This window comes from Emydura macquarii, unplaced genomic scaffold (genome assembly GCF_026122565.2).
Source record: "Emydura macquarii macquarii isolate MOO-44397 ecotype Brisbane River unplaced genomic scaffold, CSIRO-AGI_Emac_v2 contig_320, whole genome shotgun sequence".
Lineage (NCBI taxonomy): Eukaryota > Metazoa > Chordata > Testudines > Chelidae > Emydura > Emydura macquarii.
This window is the reverse complement of record NW_027130457.1, coordinates 7,705,023-7,731,538: the sequence shown is the minus strand read 5'-3', so window position 1 is coordinate 7,731,538 and position 26,516 is coordinate 7,705,023. Positions and strand designations below refer to the sequence as shown.

Below are 26,516 nucleotides of genomic sequence, written 5' to 3'. Positions count from 1 at the left end.
GTGCTCCATTGATACCCCACTAGCATTAGTTAGAAGTACTGGTAGGTTCCTTTGAGGGTTTTGTTTGTTTTACAACAAATCAGTGCGCGCGCATCCATTGGATTTGTTCTAAAAACTAGAATTGGAGGAAAATCCCTACTGTGTATTTCTTTGTGAAGCTGGGAATTTTTTCCACCCTTTTGCCTCGAGTGCTGCTTTAAAAACAAAAGAGGTGTGTGGACATAACAAACAAGAGAACAAAAATCCATAAAAAGGAGAGGATGTGAGCAATATCACATGGAATTGTAATAAACAGATAAAAGGCAAACATATGAGGACAATTTTGGCAGAACCTATCTCACATATAGGAATGACACACAATCTCTTTCTCTTTCTCTTTCTCTCACTTAGCTCAACAGAGTTTCAGAAAGTGATAAGGAATTTTAATCTACTTGCTGGCCAGAGATTGCACTTTCCCTTTATTCAGTATCAGCTCTGAAAGCAGATGTTCACCTGCCTGCTCAACTGGAGGGAAAGCACTTGGCAAAAGCCATTTATGCTACAGAAGAGAAAGGGGGAAGGAGGAATTAAACCAGAATAACAGGCGAGGAGGAGCCAAGAAGAAAACATATATGAATGTAACCTTTTATTTGCAACATTTGCATGTAAAAATATCTCATACTAATAAATAATCTCATATTAATAAAAAGTGAGAAATTGAATAATGGCAGCAATTTGCACTTAGTAACAAATTTCCTGCTCAGTGTTTTATTGTCTCCAGTTGCTGTTTCCCTGGCAAGACACTCTGCATATTAATTAAGAAAATGAAACTCATTTCTCTATTTTCAAAACTGATGGAGTGGGATAATATTTAACAGTGATGAAACTTTAAATAACATGCTAAGTGTATCAAAACTGGTGAGGCAGCAGATGTTCATCAGTAGGGTCCCCTGTGAAGTAAAACAGGCATCTCATTACAAAACCAGGAAGTGTGTAAATAATCCCAAAATGGTGTAAAATTTAATAAAGAAAGCTCATAAACAGACTGGCATAACTAATGTTATGCAGATTAAGTTTATAGTTCTTCTACATCAAAGGAACTATCAGAGTCACATCAGAGAGGAATGAACTATTACTGTCTGTGATTCAGATTTCCAGTTCTGGGCCAATTCCATTGTTATAATAATTAAGAAAGGGATACAGCAGTGGGTAGGAGAATGGACATTAAGAGGAACGGTAGTGTAGACACCAGTGTAACAGGCAATACTGGTAGTATAATAACCTTGCCAAATCGGGTAAGGAATGTGAGTGAAGCCAACAAGTAAAAATTAAGGTATTTCTACACCAGTGCAAGAAACCTGAATAATAAAATGGAGGAATTAGAATGACTGGTTCAGGAAGTGAAACCAGATATTACAGGGATAACAAAAACATGGTGGAATAGTAGTCATGACTGGAGTACAGGTATTGAAGGGTATGTGCTGTTGAGGAAAGACAGAAATAAAGGCAAAGGTGGTGGAGTAGCATTATGTATCAATGATGAGGTAGACTGTAAAGAAATTAGAAGTGATGGAATGGATAAGAGAGTCTGTCCGCGTGAAAATCACATTGGGGAAAAACGCTACTAGAGATTTACCAGGGATAGTGCTTGAATGTCTAATTATATTGATATAATTGTATCTATTTAAATTCATACCTTATCTTATACTGGTATAAGAACATAAGAACAGCCATACTGGATCAGACTAATGGTCCATCTAGCCCCATATTATATCTTCCAACAGTGGCCAATGCCAGCTGCTTCAGGGGGAATGAACAGAACAGGTAATCATCAAGTGATCCATCCATGGTCGCCCATTTCCACCTTCTGGCATATAGAGGCTAGGGACACTTCAGAGCCTGGTTTTGCATCCCTGCCCATCCTGGCCATTGATGGACATACTCTCCATGAACTTACCTAGTTCTTTTTTGAGCCCCATTATAGTCTTGGCCTTCAAAACATCCTCTGGCAAAGAGTTCCATAGGTTGACTGTGTTGTGTGAAGAAATACTTAATTTTGTTTTGTTTTAAACCTGCTGCCTATTTATTTAACTTGGTGACCCCTACTTCTTGTGTTAGGAGGAGTAAATAACACTTCCTTATTTACTTTCTCCACACCAGTCATGATTTTATATATAACTTTATATTTAAGACAAACCCCTTAATCTTGCAGAAGGCTATTAAGGAAGCTAAGTAGTCACAGAGTGAGAGGTAAAGTATTGTACTATCATTCCTTAGAAATGAATCAAGAGAAAGGGGGGAAAGAGTAGGAGTTAATGGTCATTTTTTATATGCAAGTAGATTAATTGTGCAGGGGAATGGGGTGCCCCAAAGCTCAGTACTAAGACCTGTTCTATTTAATATATTTTTTCATGATCTGAAAGAGGATGAGCAGCAAGAGTGGCAACATTTGTGAATGACATGAAAAGAATTAGATTAATCAAGTATACAGAGGACCAGGAAGAATTTCACTAGAATCTATAGGTGCTGGAACTAGAGTTTCTAGGGGTGCTACCTTAAAGTAGCAATAACAACCCAAATACATGGTTTCTGCCTTTAGCACCCCCACTATAAAAATTGTTCCAGCACCATTGGTAGAATCTAAAAAAACTAAGCAATAGAACAACATGGTCAATGAAACTCCATATAGACAAGTGCAAAATACTGCACATTGAAAGGATACATGTTGTTGGGTTCTAAATCAATTCTAACTACCCAACAGCTGAATTGTGATTGTCTCACTCATGTGAAAAGCAGAATTAATTTTGTATGAATGTCTCCAAGCCTTATAGCTGCCTTTCTCTGTTCCTTTCCTTGTTTTCTCTGACCTTTTTATTTTGTCATTAACATATATGAATTGGAAAAATATAATCCTTCTAATTGTACAGATGGTTTGTTAATCTCATCCTAATAAATTCACATTTCTACACAGATATAGTAAATGTATTTGAACAATATAATTTTTGAGATGGTGACCACAACTGAACACAATTCACAATTCAGCGCAATGTAAGACTGTACCATCAATTTATATAACAACAATACTACAACTATGATCACACTGTTATATAAATTGATGGCATGCTCTCACCTTGAGCTGAATTGTGATCTGTGTTCAATTTTTGCCATGATTAATTAAAAAGGATAACAGAAATAAAAGTCCAGAGAAGGGCAATGAAAATAATTAGAGGTATGAGAAAAAAAACTTTTGTAGGAGGAGAGATTTAAAAGATTCGGACTATTTAATTTTCTCAGAAGGGTAAGAAGAAATAGGACAAAGTATATAAAATAATAGACGGTGTGATGGGAGTAAGTTGGACTCACCTCTACCTTTTATCATAATACAAGAAAACAACAGGGCACATATTGAAATTAAAAGGCAATATTATAAACTTAAATCTGTGTTATGGGATGTATAAACCTCACACTGGTTAACCAGGAGTTTATGAGAGCCTGAGCTTATTTAGGCTACTGAGTGGCAGGCAGGCATAACTGGTGGTCAAATTCTGCTGGGGAAGAGCTGGACCTTCATTAAAAAAAAAGGACTAGAGAACAAGAAGGAAAAAGAAGCTCTACTTTTTTTTTAGGATACAGAGCAGGGTAAGAGAATGTAGTGGCATGAATGTATGAAGAATATATTAGGAGGTAGTGATAGACACACTAGGTGAGTCTCCTTCACCACACAGCATAAGAAGAAGAAGAAAGGGAAGGGAATGGAATGGGGAAGAAGGAGAAAGAAGATGAGGGGGAGGGAGCTGCATGGGAGGAGGGGGAGGGAGCTGCATGGGAGGGTGCATGGGTGACTGTAGAGGGCCTAGAGGGCTACAGGCTGGCTGAGCAGAGCTGAAAATGCAGTCTCACAGGGAGAGGCTGAAATTAAGTAGGAAAATGAGGGAGAAGCATTCAGGGAGGAAGAATGGCTTCATATTAGGAAAAAGAATAGAAAAGTTGTATCTGAAGAAGAGGGAGAAGACAGGGATGGAGCAGACAGTGAGGAAAAGGATTGTCATTTTATAATTATCAAATCATATAGCTGAAAATGTAAATATGGGAGATGTTAATCCCTTGAAAATAGTGGAATGGATTAGGTGAAGAATCAGAAATATATTAGGAGCTAAAGAAGGCAGGGTGGAGATTTATTAGTAGAATGTACACCTAATGCACAGGCTGAGAAACTTAAAACTATATTTGTAGGGAAAATAAAAGCAATTTGCCAACTACCTAAATATCTGGCAGAAGCAAGGGGGGTAATGTATGGGGTTCCACCAGGCATGACTGAGAATGAAATTAAAAGAGTATAGGTGAAGACTAAGTGACTAGCAGGAGAGGAGGAGAACACAACCCATTGTGACAAAGTCAGGCTGGACAGCTGCAAGACAGTGAACTTACTGGGTTCTGAGATGTGAAGACTGAAGGCCCCTCCCCCAGCCTAAAGGGATGAGCCATTGAGCCTGGGACTCAAAAAATTACAGGAGGCAACAAATGAAGGAACAGGAGCAGGTGTGAGGGTCAAAGGATCAAAAATAGAGAACCTGAAGGATACACCAAGCAGAGAACCCCAGTCAGCACCCGCTACCCCTCAAAAGTGTCTAAGGAGCTAGCAGATGGGAGTAAGTGCCCAGAGGAACTCTGACCAGAAGCATGAACAAATAGAGGAAGGGGAAATAGGCCCCACAGTCGCAGAGTACCCCCTCAGCCAACATCCTCTCCCTGCTGTTATAGATGGCTGATTTGGCCACCGCCAGGAGGAGGTTGACGAGGAGGTCTCATGATTTCATGGGGCCATGGATAGGATGTGCATAAATTAGAAGGTGCAGGGAAAAGTACAGCCAGAACCATGAAAGGTTCAGGGAGGAGCCGGAAAAGGGGCTGCAACCTGGTGCACTCAAGACAAGCATGAGCCCAGCTCTCCTTTCCACCGGAAAAAGGACAGGTATTAGGGATGGGGGTGAACTACGCCAGGTACATGCCCATACTCCCAGCTCCATGAAGGAGCCACCACCTAATATCCCTGGCGGGCCATGGGACCAAGGTGGAATATGGAGTGGCCCATTTGGGTTCCTCCCTCTCAACAAGTGGCAAAAGTTCCCACCCTTACACTAAGTGGCAAGACACGAGGGTGAGGAAATGAAAAGTTTGGAGCACAAGTGTGTACAGATGTATCCTTGGCACAGTTTCCCATTTGGGTTCCAGGACATGGGCAGGCAAAAGCTAAAAGCCGCTCCACCTGCCTAATGGGGCTACTGAGCCCGGGACTCAACTGAATGCAGGGGACAAAAGGAGGAGGAGGTTGATGAGGAAGTCCTGTGACTTTGTGGGGCCACAGAGGGGTGTGCATTCAAGAAGAGGCGTGGGTAATAGTGCAGCCAGAACCATAAAAGAAGGTTCAGGAGGTACTGGAAAAGGGGCTGCATCCTGATATAGATTGGTGTTCTGTAAGCTTGGGAAAATCCCCTATGTTGTGAAGTTGTTTCAATATGGTTACTTCAATGCAGTTAATGTTTGTATGAGTGAAGGAATTTATAGTATTAGTGCCATGCGCAATCTTTAGAGCCGGGTGCAGGGATCCAGCGCACCAAGTGCCAAAGGATTAGCGTACGGAGTCCAAAATGAGTGCTGTGTGCACATACAGAAGTACCGTGTGCAGAGGTGGGAAATTGATGTTATCTGATTGATTATATCTTGGCTACTTAAGACTTGAGACAAGTCCCACCTGTCACTGTCCACCACGGAGGCAGCGTTGTTGTGCTGTGTTGATCTGGAGTGTGGTCAAGGAGTGACAGTGACAACCATCGCCCACAATATCTGCCTATTGTTGAAGGAAGCCTTCACTTACCGTTCCTGTTTATCTTCATGTCTGTTGTTCCTGCCTTCCCTCATATCCACCGCTGTTCCCACCTGTTCTCCTCAGTCTTCACCTGGTTCGCCACCTGACTGCCGATCGGTGCTCAATACACTTGAAGGAAGAAACAAATGGTAATGTACCAGACTTTTCCCTTTGTGGCCTAGGATTGTGTTCTTAGGTATGGGACCTAGGTTTAAAACCTGATTTGCGTAATCCCCGAGCAACTTTACATTGGCCCTCAGTAAATTTACATGTTTAATTATACATGCTGACTGACTGACTGTTTATGATTAAAACTAACCGGTGACTAGATACAGTAGGGGGCTGGGCCTGTAGATTGTCTGGGATTTAACCTATCCCCAGTTTTCTTTAACCTTAATCAGATTATTTCTCTGTCTTTGGTAAACACTGGCACACTCAAGATAAGCATGCGCCAAAGTCTCCCTCACACCTCAAAAAGGGCAGGTATCAGGGATAGGGGTGAACCGCACCAGGTTGTAAATGTGGAGGAGAACACTTGCATGAGAACTGTAGGGCAGGAATAGAACTAAAATGGAGAAACTGTGGGGATAAGCACAGTGCAGCATACAAAGGGTACATGGAATGAGCTAGAGAGATACAGATAATTAAAACTATCCATAAAATATCTTATACAGGAGCTACCAAGAGATATTCACAGCAGAAATTGGAGAATGAGGAAGATGCCAGTGAGGGGAAAGAGCTACTGGTACAACAAAAGGCTGTTCAGGACAGGAAAGGTAATATAAGGGGAACAGAAGAACAGTGAGACTAGGATCACAATGGTCCCTTCTGGTCTTAAAGTCTCTGCGTCTATGTACTGCTTGTAGGCAAACAGAAATTTGTAGCATTTATGGTAAAAGCGATTAAGTGTATTTACAGACAGGGAAACAGATTAAAAGAATAAAATTTATAGCAAAAGCAGCAGAAAAGTATTTACATACCGGTAATCTCTCCATAGACCATATTCATACAATTTTAAATAAAGGTAATAATGTAATTTAAACAATATGGTTCTAACAATTTTTTGCTTGAATGCATATAGTTTAATAACATCTGGTCAGGAATTAAAGAAAACTGTCTTTGAAATGGAAAACAAACCTGATGTGATTAAATGTACAAGAAACATGGTTGGTAAAGAAAACATGTTTAGACTTCCAGAATATGATGTAATCAGACATGATAGAGAAATAACAAGAGGTGAAGAGGTTTATATATTTATAAAGGAAGGTTTAGCTACATAAAAATAGCTGTAGAGAACTTAAGTGTTCGGTACAAAACTGTTGAGATTCCTCTGCAGAATAACAATACTTATATATGAAACTATAATGTCTACAACCCATGTAAAATGCTAGGCAGTTTAGAATTAGAAGAGTTATTTAAGAGTATTGAAGAGTACATTATTTGTGGAGATCTTAATAACCATAATGAATTATGAGGAAGCAGGAAAACTGGCTGTAATGGCAAATGCCTGGAACAATCCATTGACATGCACAACCTGGTATTACTAAATACTACAGAACCTAGTAGGCTTAATTTGATGGATGGAACTTTATCATGTTTACATCTGGGAATTGCAACAAGAAATATAGCAAGTAAATGCAGCTGGAAAATTTATACAGAAGGTGGAAAGGGAAATGATCATTTCCCTATGTTAACTACATATCAAGGTCAAAGTAATTTTGAAAGCACTGAAGGAATTCCTATTTGGAGCCTTACAAAAGCTAACTGAGGACTCTTTAAGAGTAAATGTGATGAATATCTCAGTAACAATTGTATAAGTGATAATTTAGAGGAATTTCATGATCATATAATCAAGGGAGTTGTAGCAGCAGACAACCTAGCTATATGTAAGATATCAAATTGCCACAAACTCAGAAATCCGTTACTCTGATACAATGAAGATTGTAAAACAGCAATTAAAGAAAGAAATTAGGCATACAAAAGAAACAAAATGTACAATGACTAGCAAAGACTTAATGAATTATAAAAGATGTAAAGCAGTGGCACAAAGACTTATTAAAAAGGCAAAGAAAAAGAGGTGGAGAAAGTATTGTGGGAAAAGGAACAAAGATTCCAAGGTGACAGAGATGTACAAACAAGTTAAATGAATGAATGGGATACAGAGTAAAAACAAATTTATACCAGGTCTAATAGTACATGGTAAAGTTGGAATTTCCAATTTAGGAAAAGCTTACTTTTTAGCAAAAGTGTTCTGAACAGTTTCAAAATAAAGATTCTGTGAACAAAAATAAATGTTTAATAAGGGTGATGTTGTGGTGGGTGTCTGTTATAGACCACCAGACCAGGAGACCGAGGTAGATGAGGGTTTCTTCAGTCAACTAGGGAAAGTTTCCAATTCACAGGACCTGGTTCTCATAGGGGACTTCAATCAACCTGACATCTGCTGGAAAAGCAACACAGCAGAGCACAGACAATCCAGGAAGTTTTTGGAGCGTGTTGCAGACAATTTCCTGGTGCAAGTGCTGGAGCAACCAACTAGGGGCCGTGCTCCTCTTGACCTGCTGCTCACAAACAGGGAAGATTTGGTAGGGGAAATAGAAGTGGGTAGCAACCTAGGCAGCAGTGATCATGAGATGGTAGAGTTCAGGATCCTGACAAAAGGAATAAATGAGAACAGCAAGATACGGACCATGGACTTCAGAAAAACAGACTTTGACTCCCTCAGACAGCTGATGGGCAGGATCCCCTGGGAGGCAAATATGAGGGGGAAAGGAATCCAAGAGAGCTTGGTGTATTTTAAAGAAACCTTATTGAGGGCACAGGAACAAACCATCTCAATGTTTAGAAAGAATAGCAAATATGGTAGGCACCCAGGTTGGCTTAACAAAGAAGTCTTTGGTGATCTTAAACACAAAAAAGAAGATTACAAGAAGTGGAAGCTTTGTCAGATGACTAGGGATGATTATAAAAGTACTGCTTGAACATGCAGGAATGAAATCAGGAAGCCCAAAGTGCAATTGGAGCTGCAGCAAGCAAGGGACGTGAAAGGGAACAAGAAGGGTTTCTACAGGTATGTTACCAACAAGAAGAATATTAGGGAAAGTGTGGGCTCCTTACAGAATGGGGGATGCAACCTAGTGACAGAGGATGTGGAGAAAGCTGAGGTACTCAATGCCTTTTTTGCCTTTGTCTTCACAGACAAGGTCAGCTCCCAGACTACTGCACTGGGCAGCACAGAATGGGGAGGAGGTGAACATCCCTCAGTGCTGATGGAACCGGTTCAGAACTATTTAGAAAGATTGGACATACACAAGTCCATGGGGTTGATGTGATTTCAGAGCCATTGGCTATTATCTTTGAAAGCTCGTGGCAATTGGGGGAGGTCCCTGATAATTGGAAAAAGACAAATATAGTGCCTATGTTTAAGAAAGGCAAGAAAGACTGGTCAGTCTCACCTCAATCCCTGGAAAAATCATGGAGCAGGTCCTCAATGAATTCATTTTAAGGCACTTGGAAGAGAGGAAGGTGATCAGAAAGAGTCAACATGGATTCACCAAGGGCAAGTGACCAACCTGATTGCCTTCTATGAAGAGGTGACTGGCTCTGTGGATGTGGGGAAAGTGGTGGACGTGATATACCGTGACTTTAGCAAAGCTTTTGATAGGGTCTCCCACAGTATTATTATCAGCAAGTTAAAGAAGTATAGGATGGATGAATGGACTATAAAATGGATAGAGAGCTGACTAGATCATTGGGCTCAATAGATAGTGATCAGTGGCTCCATGTCTAGCTGGCAGCCAGTCACAAGCGAAGTGCCCCAGGGGTTGGTCCTGCGGCTGGTTTTGTTCAACATCTTCATTAATGATCTGGAGGATGGGGTAGATTGCACCCTCAGCAAGTTTGCAGATGACACTAAGTTAGGGGGAATGGTAGATACCCTGGAAGGTAGGGATAGGATACAGAGTGACCTAGACAAATTGGAGAATTGGGTCAAAAGAAATCTGATGAGGTTCAACAAGGACAAGTGCAGAGTCCTCCACTTAGGATGGAAGAATCCCATGCACCGCTACAGACTGGGGACCGACGAGTTAGGCAGCAGTTCTGCAGAAAAGGACCTGGGGATTACAGTGGATAAGAAGCTAGATATGAGTCAGCAGTGTGCCCTGGTTGCCAAGAAGGCTAATAGCATATTGGGCTGCATTAGTAGGAGCATTGCCAGCAGATCAAGAGAAGTGATTATTCCCCTCTATTTGGCATTGGTGAGGCCACATTTGGTATTTTGTCTCCAGTTTTGGGCCCCCCACTACAAAAAGGATGTGGACAAGTTGGTGAGAATCCAGCAGAGGGCAACAAAAATGATTAGGGGGCTGGAGCACAAGATTTATGAGGAGAGGCTGAGGGAACTAGGCTTGTTTAGTCTGCAGAAGAGAAGAATGAGGGGAGATTTGATAACAGCCTTTAACTACTTGAAAGGGGGTTTAAGGGACGATGGAGCTAAGCTGTTCTTAATGGTAGTAGATGACAGAACGAGGAGCAATGGTCTCAAGTTGCAGTGGGGGAAGTGTAGGTTGGATATGAGGAAAAAGTTTTTCACTTGGAGGGTGGTGAAGCACTGGAATGGGTTGCCTAGAGAGGTGGTGGAATCTCCATCTTTAGCAGTTTTTAAGGTGCGGCTTGACAAAGCCCTGGCTGGGATGATTTAGCTGAAGTTAGTCCTGCTTTGAGCAGAGGGTTGGACTAGATGACCTCCTGAGATCCCTTCCAACTCTAATATTCTATGATTCTATGTTTACTATAGAAAATTGTGAGGTTTCAATGGTTGGGTACACAATAAAGATGATGTACTGAATGAAAATTTCAGTATACAGGAATCAAAAAAGCTATTGACAGCCCCAGGTAAAGACAGCATATGTAATGCAATAATTAAGCACCCACCAGAAGGAAGTTTAAGGAAGTTTATTGAAATTATATAATAGCATATGGGGGAAAAAGAATAGTACCAGCAGAATGGAAGCCAGTGATGTTTATACTGACAGAAAAACCTGGCAAAATACTCATAAGACCTGATGCATATAGACATATTTCCCTCACATTGTGTGTGGGCAAAATTATGGAAAAAATGATAAATGAGAGATTAGTAGCATATTTGAAAAAAAATGAAATTATAAATTGAGTACAAAGTGGTTTCACGAAAGGAAGTTGCCCAGTTGATCATATTATAAGATTAGAAATGGAAATACAAAAAGCATGAGGAACAGAGAGTTTATAATACCTGTCTTTTTCATACTGAAAAAGTATATAACATGCTATGGAGGAAAGGCTTGATGAATAAACTGGCTGCAATTGGAATAGGACTGTAGGCACCCTGCACTTCAGGGGCCTTGGAGCTTAATTGGGATTTTTACAGTTGGGAAGATCCTGGGAGACTACAACTCCCATGACGCCTTGGGGAAAAAGGAGAGAGACTCTTTCCCCTTCCAGGGAGTCAGAAAAAAACATGGGGGACTCCATTTTGGTGCTGGGGTGGAGCCCAGCTGAGGCTGGAAACTGCTGGCTAGTGCCTGCTGCTGGCTACTGCCCACTGCCTGGGTCCCAAAGCTGCTGCTGCCTGCTGACTGCTGCTGGGGTCCCAAAGCTGCTGCTGACCATCTCCTGGAGTTGTGATCCAGCAGGGAGCTTCGGAGGTTGGTGGCATTGCCCAAGCCAGGGCAGGGACTGAGCTCCGAGCTGACTGAGGTGGGCCTGCAGTGAAGGTGGTGTGAGTCCTCCCCCTCCTGTTGTTTGGGGCAGGGCTTGTAAAGAAAGGGCACAGCAGAGAGACTTTGACTGGGCCTGAGAAGAGGCAGAGAGAGAGAGAGTCCCTTCAAGCAGGGCCAGGACTTCAGACATTTGGTTGGGCCAACTCCAAATCTCCAGCTTGATAACTGGGCTGAACAGGTACACTGAACCCACAGAGTGCTGTCTCCTTCTTCAGATCTTCAAGCGCGCCCACGCAAGCAAGGGGTTAGGGCTCTGAACTCTAGGGGAGTGTATACTCTGGAGGTGGGGTAAATAGTGGCAGTCTAAATGCCAATTAGACAAGTTTCATTTATTATTGTATACTTATATATGTTTCATTAAATTGTATACTATTTTATTAATTGATTTATTCAACTACCCCTGTGGATTTAAAATAATAGTGATGTTTAATTTCAGTCTGTTATGCCATATTTCCTTCATTTGTTAAGTAAAGGTGTGTTAACTCTAATTTAAGTATATTGGATGTTTAGTCTGCATAATTGCAATTGTTGAGTTAGACCTATGTCTCAGATTATTATAATTATTAGACTAGGTTTAATCCTGGAAGCTCCCAAAGCCCACTATTGAGCGTGCGCAGGGGCCAGCCAGGTGGAGGCACCGCCAACTTTAAATTCCTTTAGAAGTAAAGGGACTGCAGCAGGGGGGTGGATAGAGGATTCCCACCTATCCTACATCATCACTGGGACACTCAGGATCTCCTTTGTTGTTAACAAACTTAGGCGCCCTTGCACACCGGTGAGTGTTGCCTGCTCCCAAGTAACCCAGAAAAAGAAGGGGGTTACAGGACAATGAGTGTTCTGATAGATAAAGGACTTCTTAGGTGATAGAACCACACCAGTCAGGATGGGGATGGGGATGGTTTTGTCGAATATTTATAAACTATTTATAATGGCACTCCACAGTGGAGTGTTGTCAGCCTTCTCTTGTTTAACATCATGATTAATGATCTCCCGGAGAATGTACAGACAGGAATCAGTATTACCTATTTGAATGAATTATGAGGAATTACGACTGTGCCAAAAATAGAAAACATAAGATAGCAGTGGAAAGAACCAACAAGGCACTTAGGGGGCTTTCAGAATGGAGATATACCTGGGGATTTAAGTTGTAACTTGCTAAAAGAAAGGGAATGATCGTCACAAAAAGGAAGACAGCAGAAGAATGGAACCTATATCTCCATGGAGATATGTAGTGAGGCAGAGTGGCCTCCCTCTGATGCAGACAGGAAGGAACCACCTTCTACCCCCTGGTGGGCAGAGCCAGGCCAGGTCCACCCCTTGTGCCAGAAGCGGAGGAGTGGAACAGAAGTATAAGAGGTGGGGCCTCCAGCTTAGTTGAGGAAGAGCCAAAGGAGTCTGCGCTGCTGCCTTGTTGCTGGTCCCTGAATCAGGGACTGGTTTATATCAACCCATGCCTCTGGAGGAATACCCAGAGGAGCTGCTGCCCAACTAATACCCCAAGGAGCTGCTGGAATGGCCAGCTGCCGGATAAAGGAATCTGAGGGCCTATGAACAATGAAGCCCTATGAACAAGAAGGGGTAGGAAGTGGCCCACAGAAACCAGACATTAGTCCGGTTCTGTATGCTGAAGCCGAGTCATCATGTTTTGGCAGTATCCCTGCTGACCCAGTGGCGGGATTCCCCTGCTACTGTTAGGGTCTGTGCTGGGACCTGGTGGAATAGGGTGGGCATATGTCCCCCTACCCTCATCCTGCCAACCCCATCACTAGGGTGGCAGCCAACCCACCTTTGGCCAGATGGCCTGCGTTTGTTTGCTGTCAGCCCAAGACAGGGAGCCGTACCCCAGACTGCTTGATATTGCTTGGCCCTGCCTAGAAGGCTGAGCCTGACTGTGTTGCTGTCTGCCCCAGCCAGAAGGCTGGCTACAGACTGTTACTGGTGCTAATCCGCTGTTGATCGGTTTCTCAGCCGTTAAGTGGTGTGGCGAGGCAGAGTGGCCTGCCTCTGTTGCAGACCAGGAGGAATCACTCCAAGCTACTACAATAAAAAATTCAGGTAGTTCAAAACTTTACATTCTCAGGAGTTATGTTCAATAACAAACTAACTTGGAAGGGCCATGTAGATAATGCCAAGAGTAAATGTAAAGGTAGGATGAATCTAATTTTAAAAGTATTTCTGGGAACAACTGGGATGCACAGAAGAACACACTGATGATGCTGTACAGAACACTGATAAGACCAGTTATAGACAATGGATGCCAAGCCTTCAACATTTCTAACTCAGCACTTACAAAACTAGAGCTGATCCAACCCAAGCTCTGTGAATCACATGTGGTGTGACTATTACATCACCATTGTGTGTGATGCAGGTAGCTACGAGAGAAATGTCTATAAATTTAATGATGAAATTGTTAGATTTAACCTTTCATGCTCAGGTAAATGAAAATAGTGAAGATAAGAATGCTCAACAAATACACAAGGGCTGTTGGGAATTAAGTAGACCAGATGTAACTGGATGCCACTAACTCCCACATACTTACAGGGTCAAAAGGTGGGTAAAAGTGAAAAGGAAGGGCTAGAAGAGATTGAAATCTTTAGTCATGGGAAATCAAATTATAGCTGGACAGCTGTCACTCCAGCTGTGGATCTGGAATTAAATGATAAAACAAAGGGAAGAACAGGACCATCTGATATGAGGAATAAAGTTTATATATGGCAAATGGGATCAGCATTGCCAAATCAATACTGACAGATCTAAAGGTGACAACACATATAGAATGGAAATGGCCTTTGTATCCCTGAATTTGGAACTAAGAGATATATAAGATTATCTAATTTTGTGGCCATTACAACAGTCGAATTGGTGGGCACATTGTTGGCACTGATTTGAATAAGGAATATGTATGCCCAGCTACATCTGCTATCCTAACTGACTCTTTATTGGGTATAATGATCAGAAAGGGAGCCTTGGAAAGCAGGAAGATTTAATCAATGATACATTGTTCTAAACTCCAGAGATAGTACAATTAGGTATACAAACAGTAATAGCATGGATTCTAACATTACAGGATATCTGGCAAAGAGACGGCAGATAAAGCAGTGACAAATCCCTTACAAAATGAGGAGGTTGATATAAAGATCCCTCTCAGTACATAGGACTTCAAAAGTTTGGTTAAGAGAGAACTTAAGAAGGAGTGGCAAGAAACATGGACCAAAAGAGAAAAAAGGACAAAGGTTCTATGAAATATGTCATAAACTGGAGGATAATGTTATCCTTCACAGCTATGACAGAAGAAGAGAAGTAACCATATTTAGAGTGCTGACAGGTCAGTGTGGCCTGAAAGGTAATTTATATCTACTAAATGCTTACAAAGATGGGTCGTGTGAAACATGCAACGTTAAAGAGATAGTTGAATATCAGCAATGTAGAGAGAATTATACAGAAAGAATGATTATTTAGGAAGAATTAAGATACCCCAAGATGAGAGAATATAGCCTGAAAGTACTGGTGAGAGTGCTGGGAAAGTGGGGTAGCATTAAAAAAGCATTACTGAACATTTTCAAGGCTACAGGATGGGGTAAGAGGATATAGATTTTTGTTATGCAAAAACTGCAATAGGTGGCAGTCACAACCATAAAATGACATGAAAAGAAAGAAGAGGAAGGAAACCAAGTAGGAGGTCCAGATGAGAAGTAGTGGGGAGTTTCCTCTCTTGGGCTACAAGCATAGTGAATTTAGGCATAAAGGGTGTTTTGGATTGAAATTTGAAGGAAAACTGTGTGGCTAGGGCTACAGAAAGCAGAAGGCTCCTACAGAGAGCAGGTTAGGCTCCTGTGGGAGGCCATGAGGTACAGCCAGTAAAAAGCAGAGAGAGGCTGAACACAAAAGCAAGGGCAGATTCTGGAAGAGCTAAGCTGAGGTATAACTCACAGGTGGTAGGCTTGGCCAGTAGAACACTGCAGAAGACTTGCTTGCAGGAGCCTTGATGTGAGAGTTGTAGTTAGTGGGAAGAAGTCAAGGGGCAGCTGCAACAAGTCTGTCAGAGCAAACCATAGTTACTTGTTATAGGGTCCCTGGACTGGAACCCACTGTAGATGGTGGGCCTAGGCTCTTTTACTAACCACTGAGAAGTTAGTGTGAAGCCACCTGGTAAGGTAATAAGAACAGTTGGAAGCCTTAAGAGAAGGGCTTTGAAGACCACGGAGACCAGAATTGGGACCAAAGACCTTTTTGTAAGGACATTAGGACTATTATTATATGGACTTTTTGTCCACCCAGAAGTGATGGAACTAAGGTGTGATCAGGGCAGAAAGTCAAGCCATAAGAAGGGGCAGACTACAGTGGAACTTGAATGACCATCGGCAGGGAACGCTAGAGATGAAAAACCTGCTATGCCACACTCAGCCACAAGGGGGTATGCCTATTATAAAGGAAATAGTTCTGTTTTATTTACTGTATAATTACCCCATAGAATTCCCTGCCTACAAGACAGAAGCCAAGAGCTTAGTAGGATTCAAAACAGGACTAAGCATATATGACTATTGTATGCAGGTACAATAGCCAGGATAAAAATGTATAAAGGACAGCAATTATCATGTTTCCGGATATAAACCCATTATTAACTGCATGAAATTAGGAAGAAATTTCCCCCATAGGCAAAATATTACTAATCACTATGGGGATTTAATTCTCCATCTGGTATTTGCCACTGTTGAAGGCAGGATGCTAGACTACATAGATCATTGTTCTGACCCACTATAGCAATTCCCATGAGAAGAGTAAACTGTGAAAGGACCTTCCATTATGACTTTACTATTCTCATTTTATATCTTAAAATGGAGGGATTATAAACAACAGAACTGTCAAATTCCACATGAAAAATAACTAAAACAGTTTATCATATATATGAACATCAAAACTCCTTATAGCACTCTGAAGCAATTCTACATCCCTTCCTGGCTTTCAACCTAAATGGTCACAGTGCAGTCTTGGCTACTTTCTTTCTGCTTATTTAGTAGCTTACGCCTAACAAAATAGGTCCTTTGCCCCCAGTTCCATAAGAAAGTTTTATAAAAGGGGAATTTTACTGTCAAGGTAATCTTTTCCAATACTAAATTTTTCACTCAGCAGTTCAAAGGCTACCTCAAATAACGGAAGTAAATGTTGGATACCTGACACTGTAACAGAAACAGAATAACTTGTCAGCATATCACTTAGAAGCAGTGATCTTTCAGGAAGCAAAGAAGAAACGATGATGCCCCTAAACATATTGCTAGGGATGTAAATCCTTTCACTGGGTAGGTAAAAGAAAACTAGACTTTGACTACTGTCAAACACGGAGAGAAGAGCTGACAGTTGTGGCTTGCTAGGCTGACGGGAAGTGAAAATTACAAAGAAAATAGAGCTGCCCACCCCCATAGGATAAAGGAAAATATCTTTCTGCACTGAAAGAATATTGGGGGGGGGAGGGGGGGAGAGAAGGAAGAAAGGGTAATTGTTAATCAAGTTACCAATGGGGACAAGAAAAATGAGGTGGTTAACCGAGGACCATGGTGGTGGTGATGACAAATTGCTAGAACCATGATAAAGAGTAATTTGTTGCTTTTTCCATTTGGGTTATTTCTGATGTTAGTTCCCAGAGTAAGTAGAAGGAAGCTTCCCTGTGTGATTTTGTATGCACAATTAGATAAAAGAAGCTGAGAATTAAATGGCTTGTCTTTCCTTTCACTACCTGTCTTAAGAAGGTGGTGGCCTCCAAAAGTTAGTGGTATTGGAGTAAATTTTCCTGTCCCTGCAATACAGTAAACCTGGGAAACAATGCCAATGTTTCCTCTCTCTAAAACAGGTTTATTCCTTACATATTAAGATGCCTGTGTCCAATGAATACAATAAATATATGTCTGTTGAAGCAAAAATCTAACCTGGCACTCAGAAATTTTATTACTTTGATAATAGACATTATATCCAAAAGCTAGATAAAACAATGTTATTTGCTTTCTAAGCAAAGAGAATATTCTAATGAGCTGCTTTACTGTGTTGACAGGGAAGTATGTTAAGAGATCTCCAACGGAAAAGATGGATCCCTGAGAAGACAACTTTCTAAGCTTTTTGTGTGGAACTGAAAATAGATACTTGCTCATGTATTTGAGGAGGAAGGACCATGATGAGGGCTAACTTTCCTCAGGGAGGGAAGCCTTGTTCCTTGCTGTAAGGCTACTTGTTCTGATTGTTTAAAACACTTTTTTAATTAACTAAAAATGTTGTGGATACTGAATAATCAAACTAAATAGACTTTTTAGAAGAAAAGGAGAGATGGGTGTTTGACTCTAACAAATGGAAGATAAACTTGGTACAGTACATGCAGCTAATTGAACACACTAGGTTTACCGAAAACGGTGAACCTGTATGCCAATAAATGTCAGTAGTTAACAAATCTTCTAAGGCCATATTTCTATGCGAAACAATGCAGATCCTAAAATTTTCACTATAGGAGAGGAGAGGTGGCACGAAGGCACAGGAAACTTACTCTTTTAATTAAGAATGACAAGTTGTGGAGGAATATCAGATCTGTGATCTTCAGTATGAAGCTTGTGCATTTCTTAACTTGAAACCTTGATTGTCTTGCCTTATGTTTAAAGAAAAAAAGCATGATGTTTTATTCTCCTCTGCCTTTAATCTTGGAAAGCTACTCTCATCACCACAAAATGAACATAAGCTATCAAATCAGAAAGCACATGTTTTGTACTCTGTTTGCATGAGTGTAAATCATTACGCAAGATTCAGAGCAGAGGGAAAACAAGACCCAAAACTGTATGTTTTTACTTTTACAGGCTTGTGGGCATCTTCTATTTGTTAGGGTCATTCTGGAGTTAAGATGGCCAAGAAAATATTGCTCTTGGTTAACTGTGTTATTTGGTAAATGTGTTAATTTTTATGCAAATAAAGCTTCTAAAATTTAAGCTTAACAGCATCAAAAACAGGATTAAAGAATAAGTGTACAAATGAGTAAATTTGGGTTGCAAATTACTTTGTTTATTTGGAATTGCTTGGACTTCTGAAATTATGATGCTTACAACCAAGCAGTGATTTGTGATGATGCTCTTAAATCTCTCTCTGCGTCCACTCCTTGCTAGCCACACTACCATTCTGATTTGCCATTCATAACCTTTCTCACTGATGTCCTTTGTGGGTGACTCTAACACCTTGTATGCTATGTCTAGTTGGTAGCAGGGATAGAGATGTTTTTGGTGCATTTGAGTGTGCCTGCCTAAGGATTTTGGGGAGCTTCAGTAACTCTCTGGCACTTCAAACTTTGATTACAGAAAAACTATTTAAAACACGGCTCTCGACTCCCAAGATGAGGTTCTTAGGTGAGGAATAAAACTAATGAATTAATTTATAAATGAGTTGTTTGTGAAAGGTGCTAGACTGATAGACTTGGAAACAATCCATCAGCACATCAGCTTCATTGAACTACTTCTTTGTAAAAGAGGAGAGTGGGGGTATAAGATGAAGTAATTTCCTGCAAATCCTCCTCAGTTGTGGACAACAAAGGACAATGTCTAAGTAAACTACAGATATTTATCTGCCCATTCCATCTTTGACTTGCTTGAGACTGCCAAAAATTGGTACTAATTGTGGTGGTGATTGTATGACATAGACATTTTTCCTCTAGGAACTACTAGACAAATATTGTCTGTTGTCCACATTCTCTACCATGTGTTGGGGGCTTGAGGTCCAAATCTGGCAGTACTGCCCATCAGTGAGAGATGGGAAGCAGGGGTAGGTGAACCCAGGCCCTCATCACTCCACCACGTTCCAACCCAGGACTCTGAATAATAGTTTAAATATGTGGCCTAAAGGTGGGACCCCTTACACTTGTTCCCTGGACAACTTCATACCCAGCTTCATTTCCTCCACCACTGGGTCAGTTTCTGGAATCGCCCTGGAGTTCTCTCTGATTGTGCTCTTGAGTGTCTTCCCTTATCAGCCAAGGCCCATCATTTCCTGCCCCTGTGGAAGGAAGGGCTTCTAGTGGCTTGGCAGTGGGGCCTGGTCTTGACAGCATACAGACCCAATGGTTTCTCTGCAGGAGCTTGCAGTGCAGAATTGATCCTCTGCTTAGTCCACCCAGCCTAAGATGAGCTTCTCCCTTGTGAGCCCCATCTCCAATGTCCAGCAGATATGGCTGGGTGGAGCATTCTGGTTCCAGAGCTGCTCTTTAATGCTCAATTCACCAGGGTGGGGCTTATACACCCCATCACAATAACCAATGTAGATGATACACATATTTAAACTATTCACAAAGTAGTCACCTGAAATTAATAAGAATGGTGCCTGTGAGGCTAACTGATGTAATCAATTTAAATCGATTAAGAGACTGCTGCCTCAGTTACCAAAGAAAATCATTATTGCATAATAAAAGGGGATCCTCATTCCAGAAAGGAGATACTATAAGTCTGATCCTGCTTCCACTGTAGTAAATAGCACAAGTATTCATTTCAGAGAGCAGAATTTGGTCCCTAAAATTACCAAAGAAATAAAAATAAGAATGCAATCTAAATTCTAACAGGATTCAGATCTAGAAATGTCTCTGCTTGAAAGATGATACCAGCAGGCTTGCAGTTATTCAATTCACAGGTTACATTACCGTGCAGCCTCCCTCCCCTGTTCAAAAGTCTTTTATCTTTCAGGCATTTCTTCAGGTATTGAGCTGTGGGGGAGTGAAGACAAGTCAGGATGTCACTCCCCTTCTTTTACTCTTTTCCAGCTTGCTGGAACAGTTGGTGCTTGTGACCTGGGAGGTTGTCCTCATTGGTGAGTCAGTGTTCCATTGTGTATGTGCTTTTCTAGTGAAGTCTCTAGGGATGTGGTTTGGGGGAGCGGGCTCTCCTTAATGGCCCATCAGCATGTCTGGCTACTTTGTTGTTGTTCCTGAAAGGCTGTTTGTGGGAGTTTTCCACCTTGTAACATGTTCTAGTAGCATATTCAACAATATTTCACAACTTCACATATGATAGCACATACCATTCACCAAGATGTTAATGTTTAGCAGATCAAGACTTTTAAAATAATACCAGACAATATTGTTAGGCAATGGGGAAACTTTTGGGGAAGGGGATGGGCTGCATATTAACCATAAAATTTCTGCTGTGAAAAGTAATAGGTTTGGGGGGAGATTGGATGAAAAAAGGTTGGGGGAAGCTGGCAGATGCTGAAAAGTATTTGTATCTCAAACACTGAGATAATGATGGTCATGGTCTCCTCTTCAGGAGGAGGACCTAAGAGGAAAGTACAATAGTTTCTGGTGTGAAATACTGAAGATGGTGAAATGTGTCTGGATTTCGGTAGTAAAACCAGTGGAAGTTGTCTTGTGAGGAGATTCTCTGGAATGATTTCCCTCACAGAATGTGATACGCTGTACCCCATGTACACCCTTATAGTGTAACTGTGTATTGTCTAATGCAACGTATGTCATGTAAAGTGTTTTTGGAATGCTCATGACATACTGAATATTATTGTTATAGTAGCATGTTTCCTGCAATGTCATACATATGTACACATATGAAACTCTGCAGTCATATCCCCAAACGTGTCTCAAATGACTTGAATAAATGCAGACAAACACAAAGCTGTAGTTCCACGCCTAGCAGAGGCATGCACACAGAAACAATGGACTAGCCTAAGCACCTTTGAGCACTTTGGCTCAAGAGGGAAAAATCACGTCCATTGCCGGACATGGACATTCACCTGACCCCAGAGGGGGCTGAGGAAACTTGTTAAAAAGAAAGAGGCATCTTTGTCTTAGGTCTCTCCCCTGGAATCTGTCTTCCAAGCAACATCAAAGACTGGCAACTACCCACATGGGGGCAGGGCGGGAGAGCCTGGTTGCAAGACGCATCATAACCAGACTGTGTGGTAAGCTAACGTCATAGATTGAAAGAGACTAAAATATTAATCTTAGATTAGGATATGAGTTATCTTTTAGTTAATTGTGATTAACTCCTTGATTCATTATTAATCTTTTGATTTATATTAATCTGACTTAGATTTACTTAAAATCTTGATGTAGTCAATAAACTTATTTGTTTTATCTAAAACAGTGCATGTGGATTGAGCATGTGCAGAGACCTCACTTAGCATGATAGAGCTGGTGCATATCAATTTCTTTGATAAATTGACAGACAAATGTGAATGAGCTTGCAGGGTACAGTGTACAGCACTGAACCCGGCAAGACGGTAGTTCCCTGGGATGCATCTGGGACTGGGGGTGTTTACTGGGTATCTATACCATAAGTGGCTGGCCAGAAGCGCTCCTTCACTAGGTCAGGGACTGATTACCTGCAGGAGGCTGGATGTGGGCTAACCCAGGAGTGGGTGGTTCACACAGCAAAGCGAGGTAAGTCAGGGCCCAGGAGTGAGGAATTGGGATGACACAGCTACACATCAGTCCAGAGTGCAGGGGGGGAACGTCACACAGAGGCTTTCTCACTTCCTTCAGGGATGGGCTCTCTGAGAGCTGAGAAGGGGGGGCTGTCCCAAACCTGGCAGATCATCAGGGCTGTCAAAGAAGGTTCTGTACCTTGGCACCAGCTCTAGCCCCACTGCACTCCTTTACTTGGCAATGGCTGCCTCCAAAACCACTCAAGTAGAGGGGCTCAGGAGAAAGGCAGTATAGCCTGGCACTCTGCTTTCTCTGGGGCTGGGGAAGGATGGTGCTCTGCCTTGTTTCAATCCCCAGGAAGCCCACTCCTCTCCTTCACATGTCAAGTTTTTACCTATTAACCCAGCATAGACTCCGTGATGCTGGCAGACCAGGTGTCAGCTCATGCTGAAGCCCCAGGCCAATTCACTTGTGTATTGTATAGATCAAAGTGATTGTTAAATGTATTAGTGTATTTGGTGTTTAAACTTCATGAAAGCTAATGGGATGTTACCAGCATTGTTTTCACTTATCTGTATCCTATTATAATGTAGTAGCAAACACTTACATAGTGTGTACCCCTGTAGCTAAATAATCCATCAAATGAGGAAGAAGCCTTGTGGAATGTAAATGAAGAACTTTAACAGAAAAGTGCTAATTTCAAAGCAAGTGGTTACTGTGTGTGGTGATCAGAAGTCAAAGACTCTAAATGCATTCCTCATTCTCCATCATCAAAGGAAAAGCCCATGTCAGTAATGACAATGTCAGCTTTTCTGTGAGAAGAGGCTATAAATATGGATTTATGGAAAGATCCAGCATTTCTGGACTGGATTCTTACAGAGAAATGTACCAGATGCAAAGCAGAGATCCCCAGAGACAATCTGGGAACCCTAAAAAGACTTTCAGGAAACTGCCAGTTTATTACATTACTGCCACCAGTTGGAATTAAACTGTGACTCACCTCTATGTATATTTTACCTGCTTTAACCTCTCAATATCTCACTTCCTTTTCTTAGCTAATAAATCTTTAGTTAGTTTACTATAGAATTGGCTACCAACATCATCTTTGGTGTAAGATCTAAAGTACCAATTGATCTGGGGTAAGTGACTGGTCTCTTGGGACTGGAAGCAACCTGATGTAGTGTGATTTTTGGTTTGAGTCACCTTTTATCACAAAGTCCAGTTTGTCTGGGTGGCAAGATAGATAGGAAAGTCAAAGGGGACTCTCTGTGGCTCCATGTCGATCCAGGAGTTGATATTCGTTACTGGCTTGATGAAATCTAAATACAGAACATACCACCAGTTTGCGATATCTGTCCTGTTTGCTGACAGTCTTCCCTGAGGTAGGCCACAGTTGTTAGCCACTCCAGACAGCGTGACAGACTCAATCTGCAGAGAGGCCTCCACAGGGCAGATAGAACCCCTTTTTCCCCACAACTGACCCCCACCTTTAGGTATTTAATGGCTACATGGCAACAAGTGAACTACTGCTCTTGGTTATATGAAGTTGTGCTGATCTACAGTTTACTACAGGGGTCACACTTCATCAGGTTCTGTAGGTGCAGGTGAATGTGAATGAAATAGCACAGTTTGCTTCGCATAGGCAAAATGTATACACATGTCACAGATAAGCTAACTTAAATGTTGCTTTAAATGTTTATTGTTTCACATGATCACAATTCTGTGGTTTGTCCTGGCAGCAGAGGTTGTTTTGCTGCTTGGTGAAGCTGGAATTTTATTGGTGGGGACAGCTAGCAATTGCGTTTCTAACTCTAGATTTATTGTATTACTGTCTTACTGAATTATTCTGTGAACTGGGCATCAGTGTAACTTCAGTATAAAAGAGGATTGAATCAGCTCATAGGATGAAGTTAGGGGTTCTCTCTTAATTGACTTGATCAGGTACATAGCCCTGAGTAATGGGGAAGCAGGCTAAAGCCTTTTGTTTAAGTGGGGGTGGTTAAGCCTGGGATAGTAAGTATGCCATGGATGTAAGCAGCAAAGGAAGCAGGCCATTGAAACTGAGATGGCGTAACTACCTCCCTTGTGACTGCTGTTAGAACAGGTTACCTACTATAGGCATGATCTTGAGTTAAAAATAAAGCTAACAATTTGCACGTGAAAATGGACAGTCCATGAAGTACAGTAACTTAATCCTCTGGTTTGTCATCTTAGCACAAAGTGCCTTACAAGCGTTAGGGTATGAGCATGACAAAGTGCAAATTTAAGATTGCCTGATTGTGGGTAAGAGGATAAACTTAAAATAGTAATCAAAACTGGACTTGTGTTCACCATTTACAAGCTTGACATGTAGATGCAAAGTAGAGGGAGAGGGGTAAGCATTATGATGGGTACTACCATGAACAATGACAGGTGCTTTCAGTTTAGACAGGGTTCCTGACCAAAGAAACTCAATCTAAATGTTGCACTATTAAGTCAAAATAACCATCAGTGTAACTTTTCTGGTTTTGATAACAATATTTCTACAAGTCAAACCAGAAGAAGTGCCAGGAACTAGCTCATGACAGTAAAAGTGATTCAGTTCTGCTTCTATAAAAAAGACTATAAAAAGGTACAGGATATTTCCATTTATCTCAACAGTTAATCTTTCTTACCCAATAACTTGAAAGCTCCTGTCTTCAGTTTTGTCTTGCACTTGTATGTTGATTTGTTCATCACTGAAGTATAAGATAACGACAGATCATATTATGAAATTCCTCACTGTGCAAAAAAAAAAACCCAAAACAAACAAACAAACACTTTACTGACTAACCTCAAGGGCCACATAACTGGCATAGTTCCTACAGTGGAATAAATTAGCCCAAGTGTGTTGGAGGAGCTCCGGGAGAAGAGCTCACTAATTCAGTACTGCTGCAAAGCTAACAATGTATTTTACAGGTTTAAGCAAATTCTGACTAAACAACGGAGTGGTCTCCATAGTGACTAGTAATTAAGGTATCTTCTCCAGCTAAAGCTCAACTGTGGGCATAAAATTAAAATATCAATCCTCTGATTCTCAAAACTACATACATGTTTAACCTCACATGAAAGCACTTAATTAAAAAAAAGGCCAAATCTGAAATACATCTGTTGCCTACAATTAAATACATATAAATGGCATGTTATGTAAATCTTGTAATGACCAATATAGACAAACCAGTCACTTGAATTCTGGGACTGCTCAACTGTATAATAAACTACACACTGCAACAGTCACAGGAGATATTTCAGTTTAAGTGGTTAAGGGCCTGGTTTGGAGCAGGAATATCCTAATTGTCTTTGCTATCTTAAATTTCCAGATGACTTTGGCAGAAAGACAACCATGGCGCTGCTGGCTGCGCGGGTCCCCAGTTCCTTCTTTCCGCCTGTGACGGTTACTGGAACTATCGCCTCTTGCTGTGTGCAAGTAGCTCATTCCCTAGTTGTTTGACTGTTTTCAAAGTTTCTTGTTATAGTAGTAGTTATAGAGTTCGTTAGTTTATAGTTGTAGTGATAAGTTAGAACCCCGGACGGGGTCCTCTTCTGCTGGGAGTCATGCCGGGTTCCACAGGCTTTAAGAACTGTGTCTTGTGTACTGAAGCCTTTCCTATTAGTGACCCGCATGACCGCTGTCTCCGGTGCCTTGGAGAAGAACACCGTCGAGACAAATGTAAGATTTGTAAGTCCTTTAAGCCTCGGACCCAGAAAGAACGAGACGCGAGGCTAAAGGCGATTCTAATGGAGTCGGCGCTCCGTCCAGCTTCCGAGCCGTCCCGGTCTCCGTCGGCACCGAGTGTGTCGTCGGTGCGGAGCGCCCCCCCACCGGCACCGCTTTCGGCACCGCCGCGGGCCTCTAAAGTGGCCAAGAAGACGGCACGGCCTTCGGCCGCACCCAAGATCTCCCTCCGGCCCGCGCAGGGTGGAGGGAGTACGGAGACGCCCCAGCCAAGCGCCGTTGAGATTACTCCGGCACCGGGGTCTCCGCGCGGGCTGCCTCCCCCGACTCCTGGTAGTGGGGGAGTGCACCTGCAAGGGCCGTCGACGCCGGAGGCGTTTACTGCGGCACGAGCCCTCATGGCCTTGCCCACGCCTCCGTCCCCCCTCGGCCGAGGGACAAGGGACCCGCGTCTCGGGGCAAACCCGCGCTGGGTGGTCCCGGTGGTTGGAGACGCTCCCAATCTAAGTCTCCTGCCAGACGGTCACGGAGGGTGGAGAGCGTCGGCTCCCCTCCGAGCTCCGACTCCAGGTCGTCGAGCGACTCGGCACCGCGGCACCGTGGGCGGTCCCGAGTCCGTCGCCGGAGCCGCAGATCCAGCTCCGATTTGAGCGGGGACCGGGATTCGGGCTCACGATCTACGGTGCGGAGCCCGTCCCGGCACCGATCGAGGTCACTGTCGGTCGTTTCGAGAGGCAGCGACTCACATCTGGCGGCACCGCTGATCCCGGCACCGATGCCTGCTTCGGCACTGTTGCCGGCTCGGCACCGGTGCAACCGGCACCGATGATGGCA

At 42.2% G+C, this 26,516-nt stretch overlaps 1 long non-coding RNA gene across 1 annotated transcript; it reads right to left on the bottom strand.

Annotated features, from left to right (window-relative positions):
* Positions 1-649: 649 nt before the first annotated feature.
* Positions 650-24,761, bottom strand: LOC137167236 (uncharacterized). The gene is made up of 3 exons (XR_010924066.1): positions 24,643-24,761; positions 5,855-5,974; positions 650-929 (listed from the first exon to the last, which is right to left on the bottom strand). It is a non-coding gene; the product is annotated as an uncharacterized lncRNA (long non-coding RNA).
* Between the last annotated feature and the right edge of the window lie 1,755 nt (positions 24,762-26,516).